The sequence below is a fragment of the Triturus cristatus genome, chromosome 8, assembly GCF_964204655.1.
Source record: "Triturus cristatus chromosome 8, aTriCri1.1, whole genome shotgun sequence".
Lineage (NCBI taxonomy): Eukaryota > Metazoa > Chordata > Amphibia > Caudata > Salamandridae > Triturus > Triturus cristatus.
Window position 1 is genome coordinate 960,189,434 of NC_140591.1, and position 7,754 is coordinate 960,197,187.

General features: G+C 45.7%; 1 long non-coding RNA gene across 1 annotated transcript; it reads left to right on the forward strand.

The window, feature by feature from the left end:
* Nucleotides 1–243: 243 nt before the first annotated feature.
* On the forward strand, nucleotides 244–1,225 carry LOC146805289 (uncharacterized). Its single transcript, XR_014967445.1, has 2 exons — nucleotides 244–320; nucleotides 1,056–1,225. It is a non-coding gene; the product is annotated as an uncharacterized LOC146805289 (long non-coding RNA).
* Nucleotides 1,226–7,754: the final 6,529 nt, after the last annotated feature.

The following is a 7,754-nucleotide window of genomic DNA, read 5'->3' on the forward strand; positions in this document are numbered from 1 at the left end:
GGACTGAAAACTGACACTCATTTGTTGATATTTAGGATGACACAATGTGATTTAATACATAACTAATAGTGATAACGATGAATTCAAAACAATAGCAACCATGTTTCGTTTTTTGGGAATAAGGCACTATGGGTAATGCAGTGCGATTTGACCTGTAGACACTATTGCGAATGTTTTTACGGCGGGAAAAAGATAATTAACGCCTTAATTAGGAGGTGTGGTCGTGAGAGGCTTGGGCTTAAATAAGGGTTGGACTAAAGGTTGCATAAACACTTATTGTAATCAAGATGGAGACGCATTAGCGCGAGTGTTTGAAGCAGGTATGTGAATCTATCGGCTTGATAACCGGGTTGATGGTTGTGAGAAGAATGTTACGTTTAGTTAAACTGACGAATGAATGTGGGGAAGTTGATTGTTAGCGTTTATGGGTGAATACGAGAGTTGTAAATTAGAGTTGAGTTTACTTTATGAAAGGGAGTGTTTGTGTGTGATAATTACGAGAGAATGGGGAGAGACGGCATCGTAACAAATCTGGAAGTATGATTGCTAGTATGTGAGTGTAGTTGTGAGCGGTTGGGTGATTAGCATGAGGAGTGTAAGGATGCACGTGGAGAAAGCAGGGGTTATGTTGGTGGTGAAGGCTTGAAGAATGTATTCGTTAGTTAGTCGGGTGATTAGTATGAGGATCGTAAGGTTATTAGAGGAGAGAGCAGGGGTCATGTTGGGGGTGAGGGTTTGATTAACATATTTGTTGAACAGTTTAAGTATACCAAGCAGGAAATGAGGAAAATGGTTCATTCAAATGTACATTATATCCAGAAGAGGGGTGAATAATTTTTGTACAGAAGGGAAGGGATTGTTGGGAATTCAGTAGTGAGGAAAATTAGCTTTTCATGTAGACAGGGGTAACATCTAAATCGTTTCCCGTAAGGGGTTAAATGAAAGCAAAAAATGAGATACGCAATTAATGTTAAGTGCATTGACTCATGGCAATGATGTTAGATGTTAAGCATTGTGATGATGGTAATGAATGTTCGTTTTATTGTTATTTCTAGCGCACCCTGATGAAGGGCACTTGGGGCCCGAAATGCATTGGTCTTTTAAAATAAACGCTGCTTTGAATGAATTCCTGCACTTGTCGTGTTTGAGCAAGAGGTCCGGATGGGCACAGCTTTTACATCAGAAGTTTTGAAAATAGCACAACGTCCCGCGTGTGGATTAAAAATGTGAAATGAAAGGAAAAATACATAAAGTATGGTTTACATGGTTAAATATTGGATTAAAAACGGATGAAAAACATGAACTGTTAGCCAAAGAGGCGCAATCCAGTTGTGCGGTCGGATGGGGGCATGACAGTGCCCCTCCCTATACATGTTGTTCAAATTCAGATGCCTGTTGGGTTAGGCATTTTACCGATGAGCACGCCAACCAGGACCACTAGATACACAATTGAAATTTATATAAAAATGAGAAGAAGAGGTGTGCGCCCCACAACCCCCATTTGAATATTCAGGCCTAAGGACCTGCCACGGGCAAGGGTCCAAAAGGTAGTGAGGCGCACTACGTTTAGGACCCTTGCCTGTTGAGGCGCACTACGTTTTGGACCCTTGCCTGTCATGGGTACTTGGGCCTCCCACACGGGTGAGGCACCGTTTTTATCAGGAGACCCGGGGGAACGCTGGGTGGTAGGAAATTTGTGTCAGCCCGCTGATGCCACAACTTTCCCACACAAAAATGTGTGAAAAAGGGGATTTTTTCAGCTAAATTTGAGGTTTGCAGGGCATTCTGGGTAAGGAAACGTTGGGGGATCCACGCAAGCCATACCTCCCTGGAATACCCCGCGTGTCTAGTTTTCAGAAATGTGTGGGTTTGGTAGGTTTCCCTAGGTGGCCGCCGAGCACCGGGCTAAAAACCCAAGTGACCCCCCTTGCAAAACCAGGTCATTTTGAGATAGGCAATTTTCATGTCGCCTCACTACAGCTAGGCACTTTGCCAAAAAAAGTTCATTTTTCACTGCGAAATTGAGGTGAGTCCACAATGCGTTTTGAGCCGTTACCTGTCGCGGGCACTAGGCCGACCCACACAAGTGAGGTACCATTTTTCTCGGGAAACTTTGGGGAACACGGGGTGGGTGGAAATTTGTGGATCCACGCAGATTCCAGAACTTTCCACCACAGAAATGTGGGGAAAATGTGTATTTTTTGGCAATTTTTTAGGTTTGCAAGGGATTCTGGGTAACAAAACCTGGTGGGAGGCAGTCAAGTCACCCCATCTTAGATTCCCCTGGGTGTCTAGTTTTCAAAAATGTATAGGCTTGCTAGGTTTTCCTAGGTGCCAGCAGAGCTATGGTTCAAAAACTACAGCTAGGCACTTTGCCAAAAAAGTGTCATTTTTCACAGCGAAAATGAGGTGTGTCCACGTTGCGTTTTGCGGCGTTTCCTGTCGCGAGCACTAGGTCGACCCACACAAGTGAGGTACCATTTTTCTCGGAAGACTTTGGGGAACGCGGGGTGGGTGGAAATTTGTGGATCCACGCAGATTCCAGAACTTTCCACCAGAGAAATGTGGGGAAAATGTGTTTTTTTGGCAATTTTTTAGGTTTGCAAGGGATTCTGGGTAACAGAACCTGGTGGGAGGCAGTCAAGTCACCCCATCCTGGATTCCCCTGGGTGTCTAGTTTTCAAAAATGTATAGGTTTGCTAGGTTTCCCTAGGTGCCGGCAGAGCTATAGTTAGAAAACTACAGCTAGGCACTTTGCCAAAAAAGGGTCATTTTTCGCTGTGAAATTGAGGTGTGTCCACGTTACGTTTTGCGCCATTTCCTGTCGCGGGCACTAGGCTGACCCACACAAGTGAGGTACCATTTTTCTCGGAAGGCTTTGGGGAACGCGGGGTGGGTGGAAATTTGTGGATCCACGCAGATTCCAGAACTTTCCACCAGAGAAATGTACGGAAAATGCGTTTTTTGGGGCAATGTTTTAGGTTTGCAAGGGATTCTGGGTAACAGAACCTGGTGGGAGGCAGTCAAGTCACCCCATCCTGGATTCCCCTGGGTGTCTAGTTTTCAAAAATGTATAGGTTTGCTAGGTTTCCCTAGGTGCCGGCAGAGCTATGGTTAAAAAACTACAGCTAGGCACTTTGCCAAAAAAGGGTCATTTTTCACAGCAAAAATGAGGTGTGACCACGTTGCGTTTTGCGCCGTTTCCTGTCACGGGCACTAGGCCGACCCACACAAGTGAGGTACCATTTTTCTCGGAAGACTTTGGGGAACACTGGGCGGGTGGAAATTTGGGGATCCAAGTAGATTCCAGAACTTTCCACCACAGAAATAAGGGGAAAATGTGTTTTTTTTGGCAATTCTTAAGGTTTGCAAGGGATTCTGGGTAAAAGAACCTGGTGGGAGGCAGTCAAGTCACCCCATCCTGGATTCCCCTGGGTGTCTAGTTTTCAAAAATGTATAGATTTGCTAGGTTTCCCTAGGTGCCGACAGAGCTATGGTTCAAAAACTACAGCTAGGCACTTTGCCAAAAAAGGGTCATTTTTCCCTACGAAATTGAGGTGTGTCCATGTTAAGTTTTGCGCCGTTTCCTGTCGCGGGCACTAGGCTGACCCACACAAGTGAGGTACCATTTTTCTCGGAAGACTTTGGGGGACGCGGGGTGGGTGGAAATGTATGGATCCACGCAGATTCCAGAACTTATCACCAGATAAATATGGGGGAAAAGTGTTTTTTTGGCAATTGTTTAGGTTTGCAAGGGATTCTGGGTAACAGAACCTGGTGGGAGGCAGTCAAGTCACCCCATCCTGGATTCCCCTGTGTGTCTAGTTTTAAAAAATTTATAGGTTTGCTAGGTTTCCCTAGGTGCCGGCAGAGCTAGGGTTAAAAAACTACAGCTAGGCACTTTGCTAAAAAAGGGTAATTTTGCATTGTTTGAAAATGTGGTGTGTTCACGTTGGGTTTTGGGCCATTTCCTGTTGTGGGCACTATGCCTACCCCTACAAGTGAGGTACCATTTTTATCGGGAGACTTAGGGTAATTCAGATTTGTAAAGGAACTGTTATTACCTATTGACTTTCGATGCATTTCTGCCTTCCAAATGAAAGACATTGTGTAAAAAAGAAGTCATTCTAAAAAATGACTGATAATTCTCATGCTAGTATGAGTATTCCCAATTTCGGAAATGTGCAAATTTCTACTGTTTCTAAACTCTATATTTTGTTCCTATTTCAGAAATACATAGGTGTCTTTCATACCGATTTTTCCATGTACACATTTTTACAGAATAATTACTATATACCCGGTACATAATAAAAAAACATTGCAAGTTGCTGCTCAGTTTTTGGCTCTGGGTTCGTCTGGTTCTTGGTGAACCTACAAGTCCTATATATCCCCACAACCAGTAATGTCCAGCGGATGTAACGGTATATTGCTTTCAAAGAGCTGTCATAATTATAAGAAGTTACAGGTGAAAACGTTGACACAAAAGTCTTTTATTCAACAAATTTTCAATTTATCCTATATTTAACTGTTAGTTTCTATAAAAAAAACCTTGATGGATCTACACATATGACCCCTTGCTGAATTCAGAATTTTGTCTACTTCTCTAAAATGTATAGATTTCCAGGATCCATTATTGCTTTTGCACCCATTTCTACCATTAACTGGAAGGAGGTCGAAAGCACAAAAAATAGCAAAAATAGGCTATGTCCCAGAAAAATGCCAAAACTGTGTAAAACATTTTGGGTTTCTGACAAAAGTCTGGTTTCCCCTAAAAGCTGGGAAAGTGGTGATTTCAGCCCCACAAACACTTTTTTGATAACACTTGCAGGGAAAAACCCAGAAGCTTTCATTTTCAGCCCGTTTTTCCCATTTTCCCAAAAAAAACCTAAATTTTGCTGTATTTTGGCTCATTTCTGTGACCCTTCCAGGGGAATCCACAAACCCTGAGTACCTTCAGAATCCCCATGATGTTGGAAGAAAAGGACTCAAATTTGGCGTGGATACCTTATGTGGTCAAAAAGTTACAGGGGCCTCAGCGCGCACTACCCCAAGTAGCCAAAAAAGGGCGAGGCACAGGAGGGGAAAAGGCCTGGCAACTAAGGGGTTAAGGAGAGAAAATCATTTATTTATTTTTAAATATCTTTTTATTGATTTTAATAACAAACAAATTCGGTATATCACATGGAAGAGAGCAAAATTATATTTTCATATGGCAATCAATCTGGAAATCTAGGCAGTTACAGGAATACAACACTTGGGTTAGGATGCACATCAAGGGGACAATGATTCATCTTCGATGAGGGCTGTCGGTGCGACACATATATCTCCCCTGTAGGTGTTCCATTTGGCCCACACACTAGACCATTTTTTAGGGCAGCCTCTTGCTACATATACTGTTTTCTCCCTGAACATGCACCAATCAAGGTTTTGTTTCCATGTGGCAATCGTCGGGAATGTTGTGCCCCCCCCCATAGTTGAGCTATATCTCTCTTGGCAACCATAGCACCCAGAGTGGCCCAAAGTTTCTCTGCCCCTGTCAAGTCAGTGGGTCCCCAAATGTTAAACAAGCACCTCTTGGCCTCTGGGTGGATGTCTTTGTGCAGGACGTCCCTCATGACCACAATTATCCTCCTCCAATATCTCTGAATCAGTTCCCACTCCCAAAGGACATGTATAAAGGTGTCCACCTGGCCACACTGTCGTCTACAAGTGTCCCCCTCCCCTCTACCCTTGTGGACTAGCTGGTGTCCGGTGACATAGGTTCTGTGGAGAATTTTTATTTGGACCAGGTGCAGACGCGCGGAGATTGCCACCTCACGAGTGGAAGCCACCGCCTCCCGCCACTCCTCCTCGTCAAGCACTAAGCCGTCCCTCTCCCAAGACTCATACAGCTTAACAAGGGTATCTGGCGTGTTATTGATCAACTTTTTGTAAGTCAGTGATATGGCCTTCTGAGGAAGCAACCCATCCAATAACCTGTCTTCTAGTGGGGAGGACTCGAGGAGGGAGGAACCCTTCTTCAAGGTTGTAACCAGTGCGTGGCGGACCTGCAGGTAGCGGACAAACTCTGTGTTTGTGAGCTCGAACTGCTGTTGTAGATTTTCAAAACTAATCATGTCACCCTGCACCCAGAGGTCACCTATCCGAGAGATACCGATGAGGTCCCACTTCTCAAAACCCTTAGAGGAATGCAAGTTACCGAGCTGTTCCAAGTCCCATTAGGGGGTCGCCAGCGTTAGTCTACGGTCCCAACCCAGACTTCTGTTTACCGTATGCCAAACCTGCACAGAGTGACTGGTGGGCCCAGTTAAGAGGAGTTTCTTGAGATTCGCATACAGGACACTGTTGTATCTCCCATCCGGCAGTAGCCACCTGTCCATGGCAAGCCTGGGTCATCCGGTGTTCGGTATGAGCCTTGATTGATGGCGGCAAGATGGGCTGCCCAATAATATTTCTTAATGTCAAGGAGGCTTATACCCCCATCGTACCAGTTGAGGACTAACTTGTTGAATGCTATTCTAGGTCTCCCATCCCATAACAACTCCCTCTGTAAGCTTTCAATTTCTTTAAAATATCTTGCAGGGACTGGGGCGGGATAGTTTTGTAGGACAGAGAGGAAGTGGGGCAGGGACATCATCTTAAAAAGGGCAGCTCCCCCGAGCAGCAAGAGAGGGAGAGCCCTCCAGGTGGCCACATCGCGCCGCAGGCATTGCAAAGGCGGAAGCAGATTCTTCTCGTAGCGGAGTTTGGGGTCAGTGGTGACAAAGATCCCTAGGTAGTGAAACTCATCCTTAACCACCTGTATTGGACAATCTCTAGGGAGAGCCGGAGCATCACCACTCAGAGTGTAGAGGAGAGATTTGTTACAATTGATAGAGTAGCCAGAGAATCTCCCGAAGGATGTGAAGATGTCTAAGACACATCTGAGAGACTTCTTGGGGGAGGCCAAGTAGAGGAGAATATCATCTGCGTAATGCGAAATACGATCCTCCCACTCCGCTGACCACTGCAGACCGCATATGGCCGGGTAACGCCGGATCCAGGCTGCGAGAGGCACCAATGAGAGGGTAAAGAGCAAGGGCGACAGCGGACACCCCTGTCTGGTACCTCGACTTAGACCAAAGGAGTCAGATCGTTTGTTGTTTACTATTACCTGGGCCAAAGGCGCCGAATAGAGGAGTCTGACCCATGATACAAATTCCGGCCCAAACCCCAGTTTGGAAAGGACAGCAAAAAGGTAAGGCCATTCGATGGTATCAAACGCCATAGAGGCGTCTAATGACAAAATCACAGCCTCCTCCCGGATGGTATCTGCCCTTCCCAATACTCCATGCACTCGTCACAAATTCAGGGCTGTGTTGCGCTGGGGCAAAAAAGCCTGACTGGTCCTGGTGTACCAAGGCACTAATTACTCATGACAGTCGGGTGGCCAAAAGCTTAGCAAGGATTTTCGGCTCTGCATTAAGCAGGGAGATGGTTTGGTAGGAGTCGCATCTGTCTCTGGGTTTACTCTCCTTAGGGATGACCACTAAGGACGCAGCACTCCCACTCTCCTACTCTCCTCAAACATAGCCCTCAGGTGCGGGGCAAGTTTTTCGGGGCTTAGTTTGTAGAGCTCGATAGGTAGCCCTTTGGGCCCCAGCGCCTTGCCCGGTTGAAGGTTTCTGATCGCCTGCGCAATCTCGTCATTGGTGATGTCTTTGTCCAAAAAGCTCCTGTCATCCTCCGAGAGGACTGGGAGTTGGATATCCCAC